At 47.0% G+C, this 27,430-nt stretch overlaps 1 long non-coding RNA gene across 3 annotated transcripts; it reads left to right on the plus strand.

Annotated features, from left to right (window-relative positions):
• Positions 1-15,644: 15,644 nt before the first annotated feature.
• LOC310911428 lies at positions 15,645-26,878 on the plus strand. 3 transcript variants are annotated; one of them, XR_014590510.1, is made up of 5 exons: positions 15,645-18,786; positions 19,313-22,470; positions 22,548-22,697; positions 25,411-25,512; positions 26,250-26,878. It is a non-coding gene; the product is annotated as an uncharacterized lncRNA (long non-coding RNA). The 3 variants fall into 3 exon arrangements; XR_014590508.1 differs by having other exon boundaries at positions 19,313-22,697; positions 25,408-25,512; XR_014590509.1 differs by having other exon boundaries at positions 19,313-22,697.
• Positions 26,879-27,430: the final 552 nt, after the last annotated feature.

Genomic DNA, 27,430 nt, shown 5'->3' on the forward strand with positions numbered 1-27,430 from the left:
CCATCTCTGCTCCCCCATCCCTCTGCCTCTTCAGACACTGCTGTCACATCCCATCTTCCTCCTCCCCCTGCCCTGTTTCACCACAGGGACGAGCCCAGATATTTTTGGCACCAGTGCTAGTGTTCTTGAAATGCCTTTGAGCTGATAGCAAGTCAGCCAGTCGGGGGCCTTGTGGGATCCTCAGCGACCTTGTTTCAGAAGCAAATTGTCAGGGTTTCAACCTGTTAATTTGCTTTCTTGCAACCTGCCTGAAGGGCTTGGGAAGCGGGGTCCTGCTCAGCTGAAATCCTGTCAGTGTGCATGGAGGAGGAAATGCTGCCTGAGGACATGGGGATGGATATCAGCGTCAGGTTGTGCTGCTGCTGATGGCAGTATGGTGAGTGCATCACAACCCCTGTGTTAAGCATTTGCTGGTCACATGGCTGAAATCAGGTGACAAGCAATTTGCCATCAGACGTGCTGCACTGTGATGGGCTGAATCTGTGCTTGGTGGCAGCAGAGGTGGTCTTATGACTCCACCTGAGGGATGCTGGAGGAGAAGATGGTTTTGACATTTTTTTAAGGCATCTTCTCCCGGTGCAGTGCTGCTTTTCCCACTACAGTTTTTTCCTGAGTGTGTAGCCTGGATTCTCCTTGTGTGGAGACACAGAATGTTTAGTGATTAGGTCTGAATTAGCCCCAGGACAAGCTGCCTCTCATCTGGAAACAGCTGCGCATAATGGAAGGGGGAAGGTTTTGGGTTGGAAAGGACCTCAAAGCTCATCCTGTGCCACTCCCTGCCATGGGCAGGGACACCTTCCACTATCCCAGGCTGCTCCAAGCCCCAATGTCCAACCTGGCCTGGAGCATTTCATGCCCCATGGATCCAGGGGCAGCCACAGCTTCTCTGGGCAGAGATTTCCTCTCTCTGACAGTGAGCAGGATTAGGTTCTCTTTAAGACTGTCCGCCCCAAGAAAGCCAGATCCTTATTCCTAGTGAAGGTTGTTCTAAACCCTGGAGCAAAGATGAAAAGGGAAATTCAGTGAGCGCTTAGGGAAATGTGAAGAGCATCGTTAGCCCCAGCACAGCTTCAGCTCAGCCTTTGGCTGAGACACATCCTTTGTTCTCCTGCCTCACTCCGACCTGCAGAGAGAGAACTGACACTTTGTTATCTTCTCCAAGCTGTCCCAGCATGGTCTGTGCTCTTGGGGCCGCTGGAATTCACCCAGGGCCCTTGGAATGGGAGGATGCTTTAAATGGGAAGCATTTAAATGCTGCTTTTCAGCATCTTTATCCCCAAGCCCTTGCCTATTCTTGGAGTGAACAAATCCAAATAGCCCCACTCCTCCCCCAGAGCTGGTGGCATGACCTGGAGCCTTGTGGTACAGTGGAGGTTGGGTTACACGTTTTCCTAGGGCTTGTAATATCCATTTAAATAAAGGCAAAGCACTTGGAAATTATTTTAGGAGAAGCAGTTTATACCCTCCATTCCTCTTCCTGATGAAGATCCTCAAAGAGCTGTTAGGATAGAGTGGATATTTCTTGTGATAAATGTGACATTGGGTAAATGTGTGAATCCTTTTGTGGTTTTCTCTTTTTATTGGTGATTGGGATCGTTTTATTAATAAATTGTTTCTTTGTTAATCCAATTTTTGCCGTTGCGTTTATAACTGATTTGGTGCTGTGACTCGGATTCAAAGGAGCTGCGGGGACCTGCTGTCCAGGAGGGTACCCCCGCTGATTTCGGTGGCCTGGTGAGTCGGGAAACCCCATAGCTCCCTCCGAACACCCGAACCAAATTTAGGAACGAGAAAACCACAAAAGGACAGAGGGAAAACGGATCCAGGGGCAAAGAGAGCTCGGGAAAGGCAGAGGGCCTTCAAAAGCCGCGGCTGATATTGCTCGTAAAACGTCTAGTGCACGAAGACATCCACGCAGGAAAAGGAGCTGTAAGTACTGCTGGTTGAGTGGGTGATCAGGCAAGTGTGTGAGACGTGATCTGATCACGAAGGGAGTGTGGACTTCAAGGTCACAGTTCCATGTTCTCGCGAGAGAAGCGGTCGGCTGTGAAGGAAGCGATTCTGTGTGAAAGTTCTCTCTCATCTTGCTCGTCAAGCCTGGGACTAGGGAAGTCACAGGGGACCGATCACGGGGAGGCTAAAAGGGGAAGGGTACGTCCTATTGAGCTCGGGAATTGGTAAACCCTTTTAGCCAGCGGACCAAGGTAAGGGTCCAGGTAAAAATCCGTAAGGAGATAGAACGCCAATCAGGGGACCTCTCGGCACAGCTCGCTGGAGGGGCGATAATCGGCAAAAAGCCCCAAATCCCTCAGAGAAAGTCAAAACACAACGCAAAGGCAGAGAACTGACTCAGGAAGGAGTCTGTCCTGGGTTGCAGTGTAGGATGTACACAAAGTATTTATTCTATCACCATCTTCATGAACTGTTGAAACTAGGTGGGCTAGTGTTTTCCCAAGCCCCCTGCCTCTTCTGCTAATGGCCTTTGGAGTGTCTTCTGCTAATGGCCCATTAACGCCTTTGGGGTGTCTTCTGCTAATGACTTTTGGGGTGTCTTCTGCTAATGGCCCATGAGTCACAGGTAACTCCCTCCAGGGGTTATCTCTGTTAATGGGCCATCAAGGACCCACTTCACACTTCTCATGCTATTGTGAGATGCTCTGCCCAGGGGGAGGAGCCAAGCATTCTCACCTGGATATAAGCTGGTATGTGGGACAGTGCAAGGGCACTTATCCACTGGATTCCCAGAGGAGCAGGGCTGCCAGACCTTTCTACAGGATCACTGCTTCAGGAAGAGCACCTCACCTGGACTGCTTCCACCATCCTGCTCAGGTTGTATTCTGACTCTGTCAGTGATCCTTTGTGTTATTGCATTTATTTTATTTTACTTTTACCTTTTTACCATTCTTCTTATTAAATTATATCTCTGACTTGGAGCCTCTCATTCATTTTGCTTTCAAACCACAACAGAGTCGAAGACTGGTAAGAAATCACATTACACAAAAAGCATGGGACAGAGAAAGAGTAAACCTCAGAAAAAGACCTCAGGAAGACCTCTCTCCGAAAAGGAGGAGGGAATGCTTGACATCCCTTGAAATAGCCCCCTGGGCTGGATGTTAGAGCATTGGGGAGATTGTCCCCAGAGGAGAGAAAAATCCAGAGAAAAGATGATATATTATTGTGTTGATGCGTGGGGAGGCAAAGAGTTGAGAAGCCATCTTACGTGGCCGGTGTTAGGAACATTTGAAAAACGGACGTGTAATGAATTAAATCTCTAGGTAGAAAACAAAAGCCTCTCAGACCCTGAGGAGAGGGAATATGCTCGGCTCTGGCTGAATACCCGAGCAGGATTGTTCCCGATAAAACAGAAGGGACGGCCCGGAACTGGGACTGAGCCCTGGGAACCTCTAGACCATCTCCCACCCCCTTACAATGGGCCGGACTCACCGTCCTTGCTGGATCAAGTGGTGCCTACGGCTCCCTTGGACCCCTGAAACCAACCTATGGGGGCACAAGTATCCCAAGTGGGAAGCCCTATGTCCATACCCACACAGGCTTCCTGTCCCTTGTCCCCACTGGCAGTTTCTCTGCTGCCACCCCCTCTCCTTCCCCTTCCGTCCGGTCTGGGTCCGTCGGCAGCGCCCCCGCCGGTGGACGTCATGACCACTGGAGTCCCCTCCGAGATCCCGTCTGCGCAAAGATGGGAACAGCCTTACTCACCCTTGCCGGCACTGCCGCCGCAACCAGGGTCTGCCCAAGCAGAGGAGAGAATCCCCTCTGCCCCACAAACGGCGGTTCCACCACCACAGCCCACAAAAGGGAGACAACCCATGGCCATCAGTTCCCCTCCTGCTAGCAGAACACGTTTGAAAGCGAGGCTGATGGGTGATGAATGGGGAGAGAGTGAAAATGAGGGACATAGTTTACTTCTGTTAAGGGAAGTTCCGATGGCCCCCGGGGTTATCGGGTTTGTGAATGTTCCTCTAAATACAGGAGATGTGAGAGCTTTTAAAAAGGAGATGGGACGGTTGTTAGATGATCCTTTTGGTGTGGCAGAGAGGTTGGATGAGTTCTTAGGAAGTAGTATCTATACCTATGAAGATCTTATGGCAATCCTAAGGTCTTTGTTTAACAACGAGGAGAGAGAAATGATAAAGCAGGTGGGTATTAGAGACTGGGACCGGCGCAATCCACAGGGGACGCCAGGCGACCAGAAGTGGCCCAGCACTAGTCCAAGTTGGAATGTGCAAACAGAGGATGGGAGGCGGAATATGGTAGACTTGAGAAATATCATAATTCAAGGTGTAAGAGAAGCGGTTCCAAAGGGCCAAAACATTAGTAAAGTTTTTGGTGAATGTCAAGGGAAGGACAAATCTCCCACTGAATGGATGGAGAGATTGCGGCGGAGTTTACAGATGTATTCTGGAACCGATCCAAATTCTCCGGTGGGGGAGGTTCTGTTAAAAACTCAGTTCGTTGCTAAATCTTGGGAGGACATTAGGAGGAAATTAGAAAAGATAGATGGGTGGCAAGACAAGACCTTACAGGAACTCCTAAGAGAGGCCCAGAAGGTATACATGAGAAGGGAAGAGGAGGTACAGAAATTACAGGCTAAGGTCCTAGTGGCTGCAGTAAAGGAGGTTCAGAAGCAAGAACAGGCACAGGGTAAGTAGAACGATGCCCCGAAAGCCTCAGGGTTTTCGCAAATTAACCCCGGCCACTCCGAGGGAACTTCCAGAATGTTATTATTGTAAAAAGACAGGACACTTTTGGCGGGACTGCCGAAAAAGGATAAAGGATGAGAAAATCTTTCAGGAAGATTAGGGGTGTCAGGGGCTCTTCACTTTGGGGACCAGAACATCCAGAGAGTCCCTGGTAAAATGAAAAGTGGGCCCCCAACGACAAGAAGTGATTTTTTTGGTAGACACTAGGGCAGAGAGAAGTACCTTGCAGAATTTGCCGTCTGGATGTGAAACTAGTCGGGAAAGAGTGATGGTGATTGGTGCTAAGGGGGATCCCTTTAAAGTACCTGTAATAAAGAACATGGAAATTGAGTCTGAAAATAAAATTTGCTTGGGAAATTTGTTGCTGGTAGAAGAAGCTGATTATAATTTGTTAGGAAGAGATATGATCATTGCATTAGGAATTAGTGTGATTGCAGAAAGTTCAGAACTAGTGGTAAAAATGTTTAGGCTCACTGTGAAGGATGAGGAAGAGATTAATCCAGAGGTTTGGCACTCGAAAGGAGAAGTAGGGAGGTTGGAAATCAAACCTATTCACATTGAGATTGAAAACTCAGAGGATCCTATAAGGGTCAAACAGTATCCCATCCCGATGGAAGGGAGAAAGGGGTTGAAACAAGTAATAGATGATCTCCTGAAGGGAGGTACTCTAGAGCTGTGTATGTCTCAACATAACACCCCCATACTGGCTGTGAGAAAAACTGAGGGAAGTTTTCGACTGGTGCAGGATTTAAGAGCTGTGAATGCCAGAACCTGAACTAGATTCCCGGTGGTAGCAAATTCCTATACCCTGCTAAATAGACTCTCTCTCGAGGATGTATGGTACAGTGTGATAGATTTAAAAGACGCCTTTTGGGCTTGCCCTTTGGATGAGAGAAGTAGAAATTACTTTGCTTTTCAGTGGGAGTATCTGGATACAAACAGAAAACAGCAGTTAAGGTGGACAGTCCTCCCCCAGGGATTTGTGAATCCCCAAACCTTTTCGGACAAGCGTTAGAACAATTGTTGACCCAATTCACCCTGAGGGAAGGGACAAAGCTTTCGCAGTATGTGGATGACTTGTTAATAGCTGGACCCAACGAAGAAAGTGTGAGAGAATGTACTGTGGCTTTGTTGAATTTTTTAGGAAAGAAGGGTTTGAAGGTCTCAAAATCCAAGCTGCAATTCATAGAGCGCTAAGTAAAATATTTAGGACATTGGCTAACCAGGGGGAAAAAGAAGTTGGATCCTGAAAGGGTGGCAGGTATCATTGCATTACCTGCACCAAAACCCAAAAGACAAATTAGGCAGATTCTGGGGCTCCTGGGATATTGCAGGCAGTGGATTGAGGGCTTCAGTGAAAAGGTAAAATTTCTGTATGAGAGGTTAAACACTGACAGTGTAAAGTGGACTGAACAGGACGAATCAGATTTTCAGAAATTAAAGACTATCCTCATGACTGCTCCGGTGCTGACATTACCAGACATAAATAAAGAATTTCAGTTATTTGTGGATGTGAATGGGCAGACAGCACAAGGAGTCTTAACCCAAGAATGGGCAGGAAAAAGGAAACCTATAGGTTTTGTGTTCAAAATTTTGGATCCTGTCAGTCGAGGGTGGCCAACATGCCTGCAGGCGATTGTGGCAGTCGCTCTTTTGGTTGAGGAGGTGAAGAAGGTAACCTTCGGAGCGCCTTTGGTAGTTTATACCCCTCATGATGTGAGAAATATCTTGCAACAAAAAGCAGAGAAGTGGTTAACTGATTCCAGGCTTCTGAAATACGAAGCCATTCTAATCAGCTCTCCGGGTTTGGAGCTAAAAACTACCTCTGCACAGAAGCCGGCTCAGTTTCTATTCGGAGAAGCCTCGGAAAAATTATTACATGATTGTATTGAGATTGTGGAGCTTCAGACGAAAGTAAGACCTGATTTGGAAGATCAGGAATTGGAAGGAGAAGTGGTTCATAGATGGTTCTGCAAAGGTAGTGGAAGGAAAGAGGAAGTCGGGGTATGCGGTTGTGGATGGTAAATTGGGAGAGGTGATGGAATCAGGTCCCCTAGAAGCGGGTTGGTCAGCCCAAGCCTGTGAGCTTTATGCTCTTTTAAGGGCCCTTCGGCGGCTAAAAGGAAGAAGGGGAACTATCTATACCAACTCCCGGTATGCCTTCGGAGTGGTACATACTTTTGGGAAAATTTGGGAAGAAAGAGGGCTGATAAATACAAAGGGAAGAGGCTTAATCCATGGAGAAATAATTAAACAAATCCTAGAGGCCATTCGAGAACCGAAAGAAATCTCTGTGGTCCGTGTAAGGGGGCATCAAACCGGACTCCAATTCCAAACCCGTGGTAACAATCTAGCTGACAGGGAAGCAAAAATAGCAGCTCTGCTTATGATGAGTGCCCCTGAGGTGACAATGGAGGAAGCCCCTGAATTTCCTCTACCCCCGTCAGAAAAGGAAACTGAGGAATTCAAGAAGATCGGAGGGGCCCTAGAAAGGGGGAAGTGGAGGCTGCCCGATGGGAGGGAATTAATATCAAGGGAAGCGTCGAGAAAAATCTTGCAGAGATTGCACAGACAAACACACTGGGGAACTCGGGCGTTGGTGAACAGTTTCTGAAATTCTTCGGGTGCAAAGGGATTTTTGAACTTTCCAAACAAGAGGTACAAGGGTGTGTCGTCTGCCAAAAAATGAATCGGTCCAGATCCAGATAAATTGCCTGGAGGGGCCGTCCTCTCTCATAAAGGCCATTTGAAAGCATCCAGGTAGATTTCACAGAATTACCAAAAATTGGAAGATACAAATTTCTATTGGTGATAGCGGACAAATTGACTCATTGGGTGGAAGCTTACCCCAGGGCAAAAGCCACTGCACAGACCGTGTCAAAAATTTTACTAGAGGAACTTATACCTCGATATGGAATAATTGACTATATTGATTCAGATCAAGGGACACATTTTACTTCAAAAGTTATTAAACAAACCTCAGAAGCCTTGGACATCAGATGGCAGTGTCACACCCCTTGGCATCCTCAGAGCTCGGGACAGGTGGAAAGGATGAATCAGACCCTAAAGTCTCAATTGTCTAAACTTATGTTGGAAACAAAAATGTCTTGGATCAAATGCCTCTCTCTAGCTTTGCTTAACATAAGAACTATGCCGCACTCTGAGACCAGGTTGTCCCCCTTTAAAATGTTGTATGGAATGCCCTACAAACATAGAATGCCAGTGGGACACCCTCAAGTCGAAGATGCACAATTACAACCTTATCTCATTGCTGTAAACAAAAAATTTACAGGATCTCTGAAGGCGTGGACTTATTCCCCAAAGTGCTCCCCTGGGATTCGCAATCCATCAGATACAGCCGGGAGATAAAGTGTTAATCAAAGCCTGGAAAGAACTTCCCCTCACCCCACACTGGGAAGGACCCTTCCTTGTTCTCCTCACCACTGATACTGCGGTCCGAACTGCGGAAAAAGGCTGGACTCATTCATCAAGGGTAAAAAAGGTTGAGGACTCAAATACCTCGGATTGGAGGATCACCACCCCTCCAGGAGAGCTGAAAATTAGGCTTCAGCGTCACCATAAATGACAAATCGGATAAGTTGTACCACTCCTAACTGTGATTGCTTTCCTTTTATTCATTTCGAATGTGTCTATTGTAAACAGGTTTGGGTAACTCATTGTTGGGGAGGGAACAGACCGAAGGGACTGTACCAATTGTCTAACCGAAGAACAGGAAAATACTAGCCGTCTCTTAATACTTGCCACACGGGCTGGACTTTTGGAACTAGACTCTCCTGAGTGGTACAAAATTTACAAAAAGGGGATAAAAGGGAAATTGGATGCCAAGGCAGAGATTTTGGCAATTGAGTGCCGAAAGACTATCAAAGTACCGTGCAGAAGCAATACGATTAAGCTGTCTTGGTGGGCGATCTATAAAAGGAGATTCGCTATCAGGACAACAAGGGCCCCTGAAGCCTATCCTTGCTGCTGAGAAGATGGTCTTCCCCGCCATATGTTCACATATGGGCGAAGGGCGAGGCAGAGGGGTACATCTGTGGGGAATCCTGACTGTCTTGAGTCTAGCTGTGTGCTTGACCAAGGGGGCCATCCCCGAGGTGCCTCTGGGGGTGAGTTCCCCAGGGAAGTGTGAGCAGTGCCTGACTGCCACATTAACCGGACAGATAATCGACTGCCCTCCAGGGCAACAAAGAGATTATTGTTGGTCTAATGGCACTCGATTCAGTCTCTGTGAATTGGAGGGGGAGGTTGGGTGCTGACACTCAGGGGTAAGTTTTAAGGACGGTCAGTCAAGAATTCGTGTTGTGGGAAGGGAAAAAGCTCCACATGTCATATGTAAACGGAGAGTCAGGATGCTTCCCCCAATCCCAGTTTGTGCACGAAGCAATAAAACCGTATGGGTGAAAGAAAAAAGACAACCAAACTCATTGGTAAACCCTTTTTTGGTACTCTTCATAGCCTGTTCTATTGCAAGTATTATTATTCTTCTTGGCTTAATCCCTTGCTTTATTAGAAACTAGAAGGAGGGAGGAGGGAGCGGAAGAGCAGCCAGGACCTTGAAAATATTTGAAGAAGGTGAAAACACTCCCGGGATGTGGCGAGATTTCTCAAAAGGATTATGATCCCAGTTGGTATTGTCTTCTTCACAGAAAACAAATATAATAAAGAAGCACGAATTTTTAATTTAATAAAATTATTAGGTGGGGGACTGTGATAAATGTGACATTGGGTAAATATTCGTGATAAAAGAATATAGCAAGATATGTTAGATTGGTGTTAATATAAAAAGGTATGGTCCGTAGAAACTATTCCCCTGCCAAGTTTCCACGGTCCTCAGTCCTGAGACAAAGAGAACAGGACAAGGACCATTACGAGAAACAAAGACACTAGCCAACCCAGATAAGAATCGGCATTGCACCCAGACAGAGAAATTCCTCTCCGAACGAAAAAGAGAATTCTCCGCCGAGGAATCCACATGTGAAAAGGATCTTCCCGGAATACAGTCTGCCCCCGTCAGAAAAGGAAACCAAGGTCTGCAGAGTCCGGCAAATCCGGGAAGCCCATCCAAAAATTATTTGGACTATTTGGACTATCCTGGGCACCTGTTCCGCCTCGGGACATGAAAACCCCTATAAAACCCCGAGCTGCGACCTGCTCCGTGTGGATTTGGGAAAACCGTGCCTTAGAGTGCGGTCTTCTCTTCCACCCGGCGCTGCGCTGTCAATCCTTTTGTGGTTTTCTCTTTTTATTGGTGATTGGGATCGTTTTATTAATAAATTGTTTCTTTGTTAATCCAATTTTTGCCGTTGCGTTTATAACATTTCTTGATCCTTACCTGTGACTTGTAAATCTTTAACAAATTCGCAAAGTGGAAATTGGGTAACTCCCCTACACACAGCCTCTTTTTCTCAGTTGTTTTGTTGTTTGTTTTCCAAACTGATTAAAACTACGAAAGCTTCTTCAGCTCAGCTGTCTGTAAATGGTGTGCCGATGTTTATGTTGGCATTTGAACCAGAACTGTCTTCCTTGGGAACCCCAGCGAGCTGCGGAGAGCAATACACCCCTGGAGTGATAAAAGCTGAGCACGTGCCCACTAATAAATTTAGGTGTTACTGCCTTGTTTTTGTGCTGTTTAGTTGCCATGGAGATGGGGCCTGCCTGAACTAATGGGTTTGTTGTGTGAAGTTCAGTACACATTTGCCAAATGCTCCTCAACATTTCTTGTTACCTCTCTGCTTTGCTTTTTTTTGGTGCCGTGGAGCAAATGAGTTTGGAAGCAAAGCCATTCCAGGATCCCAGGAAAGGAGGCTCACTGTAGATTTTGGAGGACTGCTGGGAGAGATGCAGGATGTGGTTTTAAAGAGGTGGTTACCCTGTTCTGTACACCACAGGCTGTTGGGAAAGATGAATCAGGGAAACCTTATAAATATGATTGCTTAGCAAAAGATTCTGAAAATATGAAACCTGTAATCGAAATAGAAACTTACTTTGAGTTGTAGGATACCGAGTCTTAGTTACTATATAACCTAAAGACAATAGCCTAGCCTGCTGAAGGAGAATCCCTTTTGATTGAACAATACCTTTCTGCTGGCTAAGGGATTCAAAGGTCAATGTAGCAAAACAGAAAAGTCTAAAGAGTAGTTTTTAGAGTTTAAAATATAACACATGGTAATGTAGAAGTTCTTATAGGCTGTATGTAGATTCTATAGGATTTTGTGTCTTGTATTGGTTGGTCACTGTAAATCAGAATATTCATCACAAAAGGAGATATAATGTATTGCAACCAGGACCTTGGACTCTTTTCCCCCACTTTTCCTTGCTCTTCTCTTCTCTCTCTCTCTTAGCTCTCCTCTTGGCTCTCTCTCTCTGGACCTCGCTCTCCTTTCCCTGCTCTTACCTCTGCTCTCTTCCCCCTGCGCTCTGACCCCTGCCAGCTTGCTCTCTCTCTCTCCTCTTCTTGGCCCATACCCTCTTTGCTCTCTCTCCCTCTCTCTCTGGGACTTCCCTTCAGCTGAGGCTGGTGGCTGAAGGCGAGGCCCTTTCTACCCATGACCCTTGTAATAAAACCACATATTCTAGAATATCTCAGGTTTGCAGAGTACCTTGTCCCTGTAAGTCACGGATGCCTCTACAACAGGCCAAGGGATAACAGGGGGATTTGCTCCAGGCTGTGTGGCACCTGTTTGCCCAGGCCTGTGTGGCACAGGCACCCATTTCATTCCTGCATGGAGAGTTTCCATGCTGGGCCCAGCTGATGGACAGAATCCCAGCTGATGGACAGTCTCACTGGGTACCCCTGTTTATGCACAGAACACTCACGGAGCATTTTTCCTTGGACAGACCAAAAATAAAACACCAGAAACAGGTGGTTATTGTTTGGAACGATGAATTCCCTTACGCCCTCAAACAGGCTGCACCTGGATCCCTGGGAGTGTTCCAGGCCAGGTTGGACAGGGATTGGAGCAACCCCATCCAGTGGAAAGTGTCCCTGCCCATGGTAGGGGGGGAATGGGAAGAGTTTTAAGGTCCTTTCCAATCCAAATCATTCCATGATTCCAACACCCTTCAATGCTACCTGGGAGCTGTCATTCAGGGAAACTCACTCCATGAATCCATGTGTGGTCCTCCTGGGAATTTGGACTTAATAAGGATCAGATCTTTTTATATAAGAGATCACTAGAAATCCATGAGTGTTGAGGGGGGGGTTTGTGTGTATGGGTGAGTGTCAAAGCCTCCCCACTGACAGCACCAACATGGACTTACATTTAGAAAGGCCAAAAAATTAGCAAAACCCCAAAGCTCTGAACAAATTTTTTATTTTTCAAAGCTTAAATGCTTGGTGCCTGCCAAACATTAAACTGAAAGATTTGTTGCCAAAATACCCTTTTCCAAAAACCTTCTTTTTAAAGTGCTTGCTTGCTTGCTTGCTTGCTTGCTTGCTTGCTTGCTTGCTTGCTGGAAGGAAGGAAGGAAGGAAGGAAGGAAGGAAGGAGGGAGTCCTGCTCAGGCAGTTTTAGAGGAATAGCTCTAAAAGAAGTGGCTTTCCCAGGATCAAAGGCAGAACCTTTTTGCTGAAGGTGAGAACAGAGTGAACCATGCAAGAGGACAATTCTGGATGCCAACAATCTGATTGCTGCTCCTTGAAGTGTGCACGTGCAGCTGGGTTTTGCTTTCCCAGCTGATCCTGCTGAAATTAGGGAAAAGCAAGGCTGGGTTAACAGTTGGACTCAAAGGACTTTGAGATCTTTTCCAACCTTAAGGATTCTGTGAATCTTTTGAGCTGAGGAGAGTAGCAGGGTCTTTTTTAATCTCCACTGGTAAATGCAGCCCTGGCCGGTGAGGGGAGATGTGACACTTGTGTTCCAAGTGCCACAAGAAACTCCTGATGCTGCCTCTCCCTCTCTTCTCATGCCTGCTGCTGGTGGCAGCACCTTTCCTGGGATGTGAGGGAATTTATTTTGGAGGCAGAGAGGAGAGGGAAACTAACTTGTCAGGAAACTTGGCTGGAGTTGTTTGAGCGAGGCTGGCTGGAAAACAGCTGTGAGCTGCACCCTGCACTGCCAGGGTGGGCTGACAGGAAAGTCTTTTTTTTTTTTTTTTTTTTTTTTTTTTTTAAGAAACAGAAATACAAGACCTGATTGGCAGCCCGGGAGGAGAAACCTGAGGTACCTGGGGGATGCTCATGGGAGCATCCCAAAACACTTGTCAGTCCCTTGAGGTCTCTGTTACCCCAAGAAGTGCCAGTCCTCATGAAGCTGGTTCAGAACAAAACTGCAGAGCAGGTGTTGGAAGGATCAGGTGAGTAGGTCAGAAGTGACCTGCACTTAAAGCCCCTCCCCTTTGTTATGAATGTATAAATAAAATGATGTAAACCCAAACTGCCTGGCCACACCAAGACCTTCCCTTTGCAAAGTCTTTGCCTTACTTTTGATGTTAGATGAACATCTAGTAAGCTTAATTAAAGTTTAATTAGTGTAAGTAGGGTAAATGTGGTAGGTCAGCAGGCACAGCAGGTGCTAGAATACTGTTGGCAATAATCAACCTGACAAAAAAAAGGAAAAAAATCCTTTCTTAAAAAAATAAACCTCTAAGTGACTGGTTTAGACAAGTCATCTCTCAGGGGTGGGTTTTTTTTCACTTTCTTTCCCCAGGCAGTACTGACCAGTTGAGAGCAACTCCTGTTTCTTCACATCAATGAAAAAAAAAAAAAAAAAAAAAAAAAAAAAGTCAGTTTTTGTCCTTTACTCTGCTCTGGAATTTTGCTCCAAACATTTTCCGGAATCTGGGCATATGCCACAGGGAGATGTCTCACTGCTTTCTGCTCTTCTTTCCAGTCAAGAGCCACACAGTGAGTTTATCAAAGATCTGATAATCATTTATGAAGGGCTTGTGGTGAAATTCAGCAGTGCATCACCAGCCTGGCTGGCCAGTGTTGCTTAGGATGTCCTTGGCAGCCATGGGTTGTGGAGGGCCCTGGCTCTGAAGAGGTCATTGAAAGGGTCATGAACCCTGCACTCCCTTGGAGAGCAGATAGAGCATGAGCACCCCCCAGCTATGGATTGGCTACCCGTTCTGTTCCCTGGTTGGTCAGTTCTGTATCCTTCCCTTGATTGGTCAAGTTTCGATCCCTTAATTTGTTTATTAATGTTCTCCCTGATTGGTTCATTTCCTCAGTTTGTAACCCCATTGGTTGTTGGTAAAACCACACCCCTTTTGGTAGGTGCATAAAACCCCGACAGCTGAGCCCTTTGGGGTCTTTGGCCCGTCGGCGGAGATGAAGTAAAGAAGCCTCCCGAAGACCATCCCTGGCTCCTGTGTTTCCTTCTGCGCTGCTTGGGATCACCCCCTTGGGAAGAGCAGCCTCCAACAGCTAGAGCCTTGTCCAGACTGATAGTCTTGGACTTCACAAAAGAGCTGAAATCCACCAAGGTGCCCTGCGCCACCTGGACTGAGGCTGCCTTACTCAAGGCAACTCGCTAGGGAAGGTCGCTGCCCTCAGAAGAGCTAGCTGGAGGCAGAGGCGGGTGGCGATAGCTGGCCGCCCAACGTGGGGCCCTCCCTCTGGAGGTTCCCCTAGCGAGCTGTCCTCTATCTCGAGGTGAAGACACGGCCTTGGACAGCCCAGCTCCTCTGGCGGACCCCCCTGCGTTCTAGCAGGAACTACGTCAGAGACGTTGGCCGGGAACTGCAAACTACATCGGACTGCAGCCGGTTGCACCAGGTGGCCACCTCTCACCGGTTTTTCGTTGCCCATCAGCACTATCGAGCGAAGAAAGAGTGTGAGTGAATTGGGCTTTTTCCTTTATTTATACCTTTTGCCGGTTGAGAGGGAGTGAAGGCAGGATGGGAAACAGTTTCAGCCGTCCATCGCTTACCCATCCTGAACGGGAGTTTTATGTCCAAGTTACAGCTATCCTTGTTGGGGCAAATTTTAAGTTCAGACGGGTGGTTTTAAAGTGTTTTGTTAAGTGGATTTTTGAGCATTTTTCGTATGTTAACTTAGATTCAGTTAAGTCTGATCATTTTTGGGATGATGTGAGAAGCAAGTTGACAGTTGTACAGCTGGAAGGGAATTTATCAGTGGCAAAAATATTTTCCATTATTTAAGTTAATAATTAAAGCGTTAGAGGGAATCAGTTCGGGGAAAGACACGGGGAGAGTTCGGGACCCCCAGTTAAAATCCTGTACCCCTCCTTCCTCACCCCCAACTCCTAAACCCTCTTCCCTTCCTGAGGGTGGGTCGGCGAGCGCATCCCACAGTACTGTGCCAGGAGGCTACCGTCCCCTCGGGCACTCCCCAACCCCCTCTCTACCCTTCCCAGGACAGTGCTGGCCACACTGCCTTGGGCCTTCCCTGTGACCACCTTCCTATGCCTGTGTACCCAGTTGTGCCCCCTCCAAAAGTTGACCCTGTTGTTAATCAAGATGGCGTTGGCAATGTGGTCAGCCCCGCCATTTTGTCTTCCCCTTGTCCAAGTTTTCCCGCCCTTCACAAAATGGCGACTTCTTGGTGACATCATCTCAGGTTGTGGGCGTGTCAAGTTCCTTCCCTATACCCCACCCCTCTGCGTCGATTGGTGTAACTGTGGTGGGCCCCTCCCCTTGTGTTGTGACCCCACCTCCCCATTATGTCATTAGTCCCCCCCGGTTACACCCCCTGTGCAGACTCCACCCCTTGTCACACACCCCCAGGTGGAAGCCACGCCCCTGTCTCCACCTCCAGGCAATGCCCACATGGAGGCCACACCCCTGTCCCCACCTCCAGGCAATGCCCACATGGAGGCCACACCCCTGTCCCCACCTCCAGGCAACGCCCATGTGGAAGCCACGCCCCTGTCCCCACCTCCAGGCAACGCCCACATAGAGGCCATGCCCCTAGCCCTGCCTCCAGACACCTCCCAGGCCACTCCTCCAGCCCCGCCTACTGACACCTCCACCTTGACCGGAAATGTCAGTGAGAGACACCGGAAGGAAGCCATTTCGGCTTCAACTGCCCCATCGGGTCGACTGCTTTCCAAGCTCAAGGGGAAAAAACACGAACAGAAAATCATTAAAGCCCCTTCCTAGGATGAGGAAAGCAGTGAGTCCTCAATATCTGATTCTGAATGTGAGGAATATCAGGATCATTGGGCAAAAACAAAAGGTGGTGCTATAAAGGACAGTGACTGGGAAATAGCTAATAAAATCACTGTGTTCCCTATCATGGTCAGGCAAGGCCGACGACAGGCTAGAAAGGTTACATGGCATCCTGTGCCATTCTCGGAACTGAAAGAACTTAACAAAGCTGCCAAAGAACATGGTCGAGGGTCTCATTACTTTAAACACATACTTGAAGCTACCTTCGCAGCACACACACTGTTACCACACAATATCCGGAATATAATTGGATGTCTGCTCACCCCAGCAGAATACTTGCTTTGGGAAAAGAATTGGAAAAAACAATTGGCAACGCTGGTAACAGCCTATGCAAATGATACAAATAAACCAAATGTAATACTAGAGCAAATTGCTGGTGAGGGCAACTATTTGAGGCCCACCGACCAGTTTGATATTCCGGACTCTGCATTAAGAGAAATTGCAAGTGCAGTGAAGGCATCCCTCACGTTAATACCTGACGAATCCGTGCCATCCCAAAGTTTTACATCCATCAAACAAGGGGTTGAAGAATCCTTTACCAAATTTGTGGATAGACTTAAAGCAGCACTAGAGAAACAATTGGAGAGTGCCGATGCTAGGAAGGAGATGTTAGTCAAAATGGCTTTTTTAAATGCAAACGCAACCACAAAACCTATCCTTCTAGCACTACCCCTTGACCCCAGCCCGACTATTGACCAGATGATTGAGGCGTGCATTAAACATCAATCTACCGAGAACACTGTGGCACAAGCAGTGGCACAGGGGATTGCACAGGGTGTTTCAGGTGCTTTTGCTGTTATCACCGCAAAAGACAAACAGAGGTGTTTTAACTGTGGGCAGTTTGGTCATTTTACGCAGAGTGCCCAGAAAAAGAGGCTGTGGACGACTATCGGAAAAATCATCAGTGGATTAACAGTAACCCCAATAGATGGTGGAAGCAGGGAAACGGGAAACAGAGCGCAGGGCGGCGACGCGCGATGACACAAAATACCCCGCCCACTCCAACACCCAAAGACCAAGACGCAGACCAATTTCCACACGGACCGAAAACGCCAGCTTCGGAGGTTCCCCCCAGGATGAAGAAGACGACTTTTACTCCCAGATACAGGTGGGAACTCGGCACCAGTTGGTGAGTGATCTGTCCGTTCAATTTGAAAATGACTCTATTTACATGATTGCGACAGGAAAACGTGCTCCAATAAATGGACCTTTTGATATTTTGATTATTGGGGACCCTTTTTACAAACCGGCTGAACTGGCTGTGATCCCTGAAGTTCAGACACTGGAGCCAGGGAAAGAAATTTTTATTTCAGTTATGTGCTTAGACTACCCGTATTTCCTACCAGAGAATGTCCCTATTGCCCAAGCGTTTCTTTTACCAAAGCCTCTACCTGAAACTGTTCCCCAAAACCCTACAGTACTATGAGTCCAAATTATGGGATCCAGAAAGCCCGTTTATAAGTGCACTCTGTTTTCCAAAAGAGAGAAAGTTAAAAGACTGGGTATCATGGACACGGGGGCAGATGTAACTCTGGTGGCAAAATCTGAATGGTCCCCCGACTGGGAATTGGAGCCAGTCTCTTGTTTTATCTCTGGCAAAGGGGGTGTAGCAACCTCCTGGCGGGCAAAACAGAATGTGGTCATTAGCGGGCCGGAGGGCAAAGTGGCTACTGTCAGGCCATTTGTTGTCAGGGCACCCATTACCTTATGGGGGCGTGATGTCTTATCCCAATGGGGGGCAACACTAACTATTAATTCCAGGGATTTTTAATAGGGGCCGCTGAAGAGCGCGCGTTTGAAACCCCTCAGCTAACCTGGAAACAAGATCGCCCAGTGTGGGTTGATCAGTGGCCCCTATCCACTGAAAAATTAGGCGTGCTTGAAGCCCTGGTGGAAGAGCAGTTATCCAAGGGACATATTATTCCATCAAACAGTCCCTGAAACACCCCCATTCTCGTTATTAAGAAACCTGGAAAAAATAAATGGAGGTTGTTACAAGACCTCAGAAAGGTTAATGAGGTAATGGAAGACTTTGGACCTCTACAACTGGGGATGCCCTCACCCATTATGCTGCCTCGAAATTGGCCTCTAGCTGTAATAGACATCAAAGATTGTTTCTTTGGGATACCTCTCCATCCAGCAGATGCACCAAAATTTGCCTTTTCTGTGCCATCTCCCAATCGACAAGCCCCGCTTAAAAGATACCATTGGTTAGTACTACCCCAAGGAATGAAAAACTCGCCAACAATATGCCAACGGTATGTGGCAAAAATATTGTCTCCAATCAGAGTTGCCTTTCCTGATGCCATTTTATTACATTATATGGATGATGTATTGATTTGTGCCAAAGACCAGTCAGACTTAGACCAAGTTCTCCAAGGCACCATCCAGGCCATTACAGACTCCGGGTTCGAGATTCAGCCAGAAAAAGTACAGCTTACTTCCCCATGGAACTACCTTAGACTTCGTGTGCATGAAAAGACCATTCAACCACAGCAGGTAGTCATCAATTCCAACCCAAAGACTTTGAATGAGGTGCAGCAGCTCTGCAGCTCGATCAACTGGATAAGACCCCTCCTGGGCATTTCATCAGAAGACTTGGCTCCATTATTCAATTTGCTAAAAGGAGACAGTTCCCTCACTTCGCCTAGGACCCTGACAGCGGAAGCCTGAGCTGCGATAGTCACGGTACAAGAGGCACTAAGTAACCGTCAAGCGTACAGGTATGAACCATCTTTACCATTTCTTTACGCCATTTTAGGTACTACACCTCACTTTTATGGACTCATTTTTCAGTGGGATGGTAAGCTCAGAGACCCTTTGCTGATCCTGGAGTGAATCTTCCTACATGCCCAACCAAACAAGACAATTACTACTCCCCAAGAAGCAATTGCTGCTATAATTCGTAAAGGTAGGTCACACCTCTGCTCTCTTGCACGGTGTGATTTTTCATGCATATATGTCCCATTGGCCACAGTTGAAGAGCTAGAATTTCTGCTCCAACATAATGACAACCTCCAGTTCTCCCTCGATAGCTATCCAGGTAAAATTTCTATCCACTATCCTGGCCATAAATTATTCAAAACTAATTTTAATCTGATTCCCAAATTTATCCAAAGCAAAACTCCTTTGGAAGCTGTGACAGTTTTCACGGATGGCTCGGGATCCTCTCACAAGTCAGTAATGACTTGGAGAGATCCTAGGACGCAGAAGTGGGAGTCTGACGTCCGAGTGGTGGAGGGATCCCCAGAAATTGCAGAATTAGCCGCCGTAGTCAGAGCTTTCAAAAAATTCACAGACCAGCCTTTCAATTTGGTTACAGATTCGGCGTATGTGGCTGAAGTTGCTATAAGGGCAGAGCATTACTTCTTAAAAGAAGTGTCTAATAAAAATCTATATTCCCTGCTTTCTAAATTGGTCTACTTTATCTCCCACAGGAAGCAGCCATTCCACATCATGCATGTGAGATCACACACAGACCTTCCAGGTGCCATTGTCGAAGGGAACAGGAGAGCAGACGCCTTAGCAATGATGGCACAAACTACCAATGTGCCAGATATCTTCCAACAGGCTAAATTGTCACACCAATTTTACCATCAAAATGTCCATGCCCTGACCCAAATGTTCTGCCTAACAAGAGAACAAGCTAAAGCTATAGTTGGGTCATGTCCACAATGTCAGGCCTACCAAGTCCTCTTCCTAGATAAAGGGGTTAACCCCAGGGGGCTAAACAGCAATGAATTATGGCAGACCGATGTAACACACTTCCCCTCTTTCGGACGGCAAAAATACATTCATGTATCAGTTGATACGTTCTCGGGAGCCGTCTTTGCTTCTGCGCATGCTGGAGAAAATGCCATCTTTGTAAAAAGACATTTTTACTTAGCCTTTGCCACGCTGGGAGTCCCCAAGAAAATTAAAACCAACAATGAGCCTGCTTATGTGTCAAAACAATTAAATTCATTTTTTCAAGAATGGGGAATTCAACATGATACAGGTATACCGCATTCACCCACAGGACAATCGATTGTTGAAAGAACCCATTCAATGATCAAGAGGGTCCTTAATCAACAGCGGGGAGGTACAGAGGTGTTATCTCCCATTGAGAGACTCTGTAAGGCCTTATATGTTATTAATTTCCTAAATTGTTCTGCTTCAGAGCCTAACCCCCCCGTAATCAGGCACTTTTCAAATTCGGCCAGAGCTAAGCTCACAGAAAAGCCGCCTGTGTTGATCAAAGATCCAGAATCACATCAAATATCGGGTCCCCACCAGTTGATTACCTGGGGAAGAGGGTATGCTTGTGTGTCAACCCCATCAGGTCCAAGGTGGCTTCCAGCCAAGAACATCAAGCCCTATCTAGGGCCTACTGATAAAGACAATGCTAACCTGAATGTTATTGAGCCGCCTGCAGGGACACCGGAGCTTCAGTGGACGGCAACGTGGAAAAGGAGGAAAAGAAGACCCAAAGCACAAAAGACGGCACACCACCCGGTCACGAGGTCACAAACAACGGAGTGAGCAGTGCCGACAGGGATGCCACGCCATGACAGAAATTTTAATCTTCCAGACTGTATTTTAATCTTCCAAGAAAAAGACTAAGCCTCACTGTAGGCTCAAGAGACTGTTACCCCAGAAATGCTTTCCCCAGAGTATCCTGCTCCCACTACTTTTAACCCTTACCCCCTGAATGTCCTTTCCCCTGTACCCCAACCTAAAGGTTGTGCTGTCGTCAGTATCACCTTTGAAAGATAAATGCTAACCCCGATCTTTTTATTTGTAGAACTACCCCAAGGCAGAAATGGATTGCCGAGCACTTATCACCTGGATGCTCTACCTAGCATGGATGCTCCTCTGGATCACGCCCAGCCAGACCTGGATAGTGAAGCAACCAAAAGAAAATGTCTGGGTAATCCTTGCTAAAGCCCTGAAGCAACAAAGCATGTGCCTGTCCATGGGCGATGCCCACAATCCACTATCCTCGTGTCTAGTGGGCGTCCCATTGCAAAGTCATGAGTATCCATTCACAGGGAAACTGCCCAACCCTGTTGACATTTGGGACGAGTGGACAGGGATTTTACCACATGCAACAGAGGAACCCCAAGAATTGGACCTGTTAGGGTCCTCCAAAGTGGCCTATTGTGTAAATTTCTTCTATAGGAGAGATAAGAAAGATTTAGCCTTAAGGGTACAACAAAAATCAGTGTACAGATTTGATGTCTCCCCAAACAATAAAATTTATCAAAGAGAAAATTGGTGCAATTACACCTCACCCACACTATCCATGTCCACTCCCCAACCCCGAATTCTACCAAAGGGAGTGTTCCTAATTTGTGGGGACAGGGTATGGGCAGGAATCCCTGGGCATCTTCAAGGAGGTCCTTGCACTCTAGGAAAGTTAACCATTTTGACCCCAAACACCACAATGGTTCAAGATTGGCACAACAAAAAGAACAATCAGACCCGAAAATGCAGACAATTGGAAAACCTAAAAGATGACTGTGATAGTCAAATTACAGATTGGTCGAGACAAAAACAAGTACTAATGTCCATATTTTTGCCATGGGTAGCCGCAGCGAAAGCGCTAGGCGAGCTTTCCCACCTAGAGTGCTGGCTGGGAAAACAAGCTAAATTAACCTCTACGGTCCTCCAAGACCTCCTTGAAGATGAGGAGACCACCAGAAGGCCTACACTGCAGAACATAGCAGCAATAGACTTCTTGCTCCTTGCCCATGGACATGGCTGCGATGAATTTGAGGGGCTTTGTTGCTTCAACCAGCCGTGGAGAGAGCATCCACGCAAAGATTAAGGCGATCCAAGGAGCTGTCCAGGACTTGAAAAGGGAAAACCAGCAAGAGGACTGGTCGGACAATCCCTTCAAGAACTGGGGACTCCAGGGATGGGCAGCAACAATAGCCAATGGACTGTTGTAGATTTTTATTATTATACTAATTGTTTTGGTTGCTTTTTGTTGCATACTTAAATGTCTGGAAAAATTCTCCAACAAGGTCTTCCTAATAAATAAAGAAGGGGGAGTTGTGGAGGGCCCTGGCTCTGAAGAGGTCATTGAAAGGGTCATGAACCCTGCACTCCCTTGGAGAGCAGATAGTGCATGAGCACCCCCCAGCTATGGATTGGCTACCCGTTCTGTTCCCTGGTTGGTCAGTTCTGTATCCTTCCCTTGATTGGTCAAGTTTCGATCCCTTAATTTGTTTATTAATGTTCTCCCTGATTGGTTCATTTCCTCAGTTTGTAACCCCATTGGTTGTTGGTAAAACCACACCCCTTTTGGTAGGTGCATAAAACCCCGACAGCTGAGCCCTTTGGGGTCTTTGGCCCGTCGGCGGAGATGAAGTAAAGAAGCCTCCCGAAGACCATCCCTGGCTCCTGTGTTTCCTTCTGCGCCGCTTGGGATCACCCCCTTGGGAAGAGCAGCCTCCAACAGCTAGAGCCTTGTCCAGACTGATAGTCTTGGACTTCACAAAAGAGCTGAAATCCACCAAGGTGCCCTGCGCCACCTGGACTGAGGCTGCCTTATTCAGGGCAACTCGCTAGGGAAGGTCGCTGCCCTCAGAAGAGCTAGCCGGAGGCAGAGGTGGGTGGCAATAATGGGTGATGTTTCCTTAACTTCAAAATGAAATTTGGAGGTGATTTGGTTATTTTGGCATGCAGGTATCTTTGTTTGTCTGTGGTGATCCCTGTTTTTTGTCCTGTTGGGTGCTGGTGGCAGCACAACTGGGCCATTGACCCTGTGGATGAACCCTTGACCTGTTCTGAGATGTGTTTCTGGATCAGGAATCCCACTCTGGCCACAAGGCTCTGGTAAGTCACAGCATTTCGCAGTCAGCTCCAGCAAAGATTCTCCAGCTTGTTCCTTATTTTTATCTGTCTTGATTGGATCATCCCTAAAAATAATCTGCAATGCAAGATATCGCAGTGCTAAATTCCCCAGCGGAGCGAGGGGAACATGCTGAGAACCTTCCTTGGATCAAAGGCCTTGAAGAGGAGCCAGGAGCAAGAGCCAGGCTGAAGTTCAGGAGTACCCTTCAGATCCAGAGGGTAACAGCACAAAAAAAGCTGCTGTTCTTGTGAGGCTTTGTTGGGCACTGGAGGAAGCTGCATGGACTGTGGAATTCCCCCCAGGATCAGATTGTGGCTGGGAAAATGGAAAGGAGCAGCAATAATTTAGGGCAATGGTCTCAAACACAGCAGGCTCAGGCAGCTGCCCCCAAAAGCCATGTGTCAGATAAAAATTGCATTGCCCAGAGCCTGCTTCTGGAGCCTGCTGGAGCTTCCCTGCAGAGCCACGAGCACTGAGCACCAGAGGCACAGAAAAATACACTAGCAAACTGCTAATGAGGGTGAATATGTGTTCTTGGATTGTTAGAGAAGTCTAAAGTGAAGGGAAATTTCAGTTCTCAGGAACAGACAAGGAAAGACACCATTTTGAGCTTGATGGAGGTCTTGTCCAAGTTTAATGGCTCTGCGATTGTATGAGATGGATGGGGGATGGGCTCTAGGCTCTTCTGAAGTGTTCCTAAACCCAAGCACAGTGAGCTCCTCCTGTCAGCTGGAAATACAGGCAGATGTGTGCACTTACACAGCAATTTCTGAGTAATACTGATGAATACAGAACCGTGGGGAAGCCATGAGCTTATGTCTGAGGTGCTGCAAGGATTTGAAAGCAAAATGCAGCCTGGGAGATGAAGCAGAGCCATGAATACAGGAACTTCTCCTGAAAAAACAGTCTTAGTTCTCCCCTCTGGGTCAGGGCTGTTGTGACTGCACAGTGCAGGACTCAGCGTGAGCTCCCAGAGGCCACAGCAGCCACTTCATGGTGCAGGGCAAGAGCAGGACACGGGATCTAGCCCTCCCTCATCAGGACACGTCAGCAGTCCCAGCTGGGACACTTGGCTCCATTTCCTGCCCAGGCATCACTCCCTCTTTCCTTTTGGCTGAGGGAATATTTAACTACTATTATTTTTAAATAGGGAAGTTTTGCCAACATGAACTGATGCATCCTTGTGGGCACATGGGCAAGCTGAGGCATTTTCTGTGACTACAGACTGCTGCTCTTATCACTGCTTATTGTTGTCACCTGCCTCAAACTCTGATGGGGAGAGTGCTTTATTTTTCCCCCCTCTTTTTTTTTTTTTTTTAATGAACTGTTCAGTCGTCTGATTTCTAAGTTTCCAAGAAACTTAAGGCAAAGCAAAAGCTTTTAGGTCAAATTAAGCACTTTGAGTCAAGCAAACTTTGTTTTTCAAAGTCTAGCTAAGGAATATAAACTTTCAGTTTAGTATTAGCCTAAATCAAATTTTTCTTTTTTTCTAGGTGATTTTCTTCTTTTTTTTCTTCCTGTTTGTAAAAGTGAAGGGGAAAAGCTCTGCCCTGGGATAGTGCAGCTCCCTTTCCTTTTGTTTCCCCTGGGATAAGGGTCCTGAGAAGTGAACAGAGCTGGGCAAGGCTCTGGAGCTCAGGGGATAGGACAAGAGGGAACAGCCCCAAGTTGTGCATGGTGAGGTTTAGAATGGAAACTGGTGGAAATCTCCCCCTCAGAAGGTTGGTCAGGCATTGGACTAGGGTCCCCAGAGGCACCATCCCTGGAAATGTTCAAAAGGTGTATGGATGTGGTGCTCAGGGAAATGGTTTAGTGATTTTGAATTCACGGTTAGACTAGATGATCTTAGAGGTCTTTCCCAGCCTTGATGATTCTGTGATTCTTTTGGTTAAAAGGAAGTGGAAACCCAAATAAAGAAGGATTAATCTGCTGTTTGCAATACTGGACATGCTCTGGTTTGGGGACAGCTTTCCGCTCCCCTCCTTCCCCAAATGAAAACGCAAACCTGTGCTTGCTGCATTTTGGTTTTGCTATATTTTACCCTAAAAAAATGTGTTAATAAGCATTTCTTTGCAGCTAGAGAGCCACTTCCAGATGTGTTTACTCTGAATGTTCTTATCTCGTCTGCCTTTTGGTCATGCAGAGCTCAAGAGACAGCTTGCCCTGGACCCAGCTTGAGGATATTGCTGCAGGAGCCACTGCTCCGAGCAAAGTGCTGTGAAAACATCCAGGAGATGCCTATTCCTGCCCTAATCCCTGAAATGTGTCCCTCATAACCACAGCCAAACAATTTGGGTGCTTTGTCTGTGCAGAGTGGAGAGAGTTGCTGTGGGGACTTTGAGAGCTTGGTGTCTTGTTTTGCATGTAAGTTCTCAGCACTGAAGTGCATAAATAGAGGGCTTTGCATCTCATAATTTATAATTCAGCCCAAGAAATGCACTAATACCTTTATCAGAATTGGGAACGTCACTCAAAGCACAAAAGCACAAATCACTGAGGAACAGGCAGACATTAAGGCCTACTGTTCTTCATGCCTCTGGAATAACAGCCAGGAATCAGTGAGATTTTCTCCTAAACAAATGTTTCACTGTTGTGTGTGTGAATAAATACAATTTCTCTCTTTGATTTTTTTTTTTTTGGTTTGTTTTTTTATCCTTTTTTTTTTTTTTTTTTTTTTTTTTTTCTTTTAAGCAGGCCAAAGAAGGAAAGGAAAGACTGAAGTGCCTGAGGTGCAGGGAAGCATTTTGTTCTATTCCCTGACTTTGCTAAGTGCCAGCTGTGTTCACCCACTGCAGGGTAAGAGCAGGAGGGCTGAAGATTTGGGATGGGCAAGCCTGCAATAGGGGAGGAATTTCATCACAGCTGCCCTTGGTTGTGGGACCTCCTTCTGGTGGAGGTTTGGTGGCCAGGCAGCGAAATCAGGGGCTTAGGGGAGATAAATCCACCTCATTCAGGTGGGAAAGGGGCAGGGAGCAACTCGATCTAGTTGGAACTGGATGGCCTTTAGGGTCCCTTGCAATCCATGAGATTCAATGTTCCTGTGGCAGAGAAAGAGGTGATGGAGAAGCTTCTCTGTGAGCATCACAGGATGGTTTTGAGTACCCCCTAAAGCACTTCAGATCAGAGTGGAAAAGAAAAAAACCCACTTGGGAATGCTGATGCATTTGCCAGGGTTGCTGTAGCCACAATAAATATCAGGAAGTACGGAACCTATGGTTCATTTACAAGCCCTGGGTGGTGCACAAAACAGGAACTGCCCTCCAGAACCCCACTAATGGACCTTCTCGTCCAGTCCCCCGGAGCTGACAAAGCCCAGCTTCACGGGCCACTACTAAGCTCCTGCCATGTTCCCAGTGCTGAAGCCACAGGCAGCTGGAAGGCAATGGAGAGGCTGTCAGTGACCCCAGGGTGCTCTGAAGTGGAGGCCCAGGCCATTAAACCTCCATGGGGACAAGCGAGGGGAAGGAAAATGCGTGGGAGTAGGACTTCATATCCTCACTGAAACTGTTTGTTCTCTTATTTTTAATCTCCAGCATCACTGGACACAGTCCTTCTGGAGGTGCTGCCAGACCATTGAGTGCTCCATCCCTGCCCTCCAGACACCCTCTTCCTGGAGGAAAGTCGGCAACTTTGAGTTTATTCCATTTTTTCACCCATGCCAAAGCCTATTTAATATCAGTTTTGCTGTGGGTTTGTTTGAGTTTGGTGCTACAAACGCCTCCAGGGCAGATCAATCCATCTCCCAAGCCACTCCTTGGCTGTGCCTTTGGAATTTGCAAAATCCAAGGAGATCTCTGGTGTTCTGCATGAATATCCCATCTCAGTCCCAAATGGTGGGAAGCATCACAGAATATTACAGATAAACAATAGATGTCTGGTGGAGAGTGGTGATTTTTCTGGTACAAAAGGCTGCTGCATCCTCTGTGATAATTCCCCTTTCTTTTCCTCCTTGTTGGCTTTGTGGTTTTGTGATTTATTTGCGGGCTGGCAGGTATCCACAGCCCTGCAGGAAATGGATGTCTGCTCTTGTGTTTGGGGGGGCCATATAAACGTGTAATTTTCCCACTACATTAATTACAGATGTTTCTCCCTGGCTGGAGCAGCTCTATGGTTTCTGTGCCCTTTTCTTTGTTCTCCCCAGCCCAGGCTGACAGTATTTATAGGGAACCCCAGCTCTGACATCCTCAGCTGAGCTGAAGGAAAGTTAAAGAACCTGGCCATAAAAACTGTAGAGGGGAAACTCACTGGCTACCTTTTTTCACCTCCAGGACAGCAGCACAACCAAGTTTTTCCTGGCTATTCCTCCTGCTGACACTTTCCTCAAGGATAAAAATGATTTGCCCTAAGAAAACAAACCTCTTGCTATTGAAAAGGAATTGTAGGGCAATTTACTTTGGAATAGCTGTGGTACCTAATTCCTGGCTTCTGTACGGAGACCCATTGGGACTTGAAGCAAAGAAAGGAAACCCGAGACACAATTCAGTGTGGTTGTATCAGGTTTTGTTGGAGGAAAGGCTGGACAAGCCACCATGAGGCCCTGGCATAGGGTGCCCAGAGAAGCTCTGTATCCCTGGAAGTGTCCAAGGCTAGATTGGATGAGGCTTGGAGCAGCCTGGGATAGTGGAAGGTGTCTCTGCCCATGGCAGGGAGTAGAGCAGGATGAGCTTTAAGATCCTTCTGACCTGTTGGGAAAGATGAAATAGGAAAAGCTTAC

Source organism: Zosterops lateralis (assembly GCF_965231275.1).
Source record: "Zosterops lateralis genome assembly, chromosome: 7".
Lineage (NCBI taxonomy): Eukaryota > Metazoa > Chordata > Aves > Passeriformes > Zosteropidae > Zosterops > Zosterops lateralis.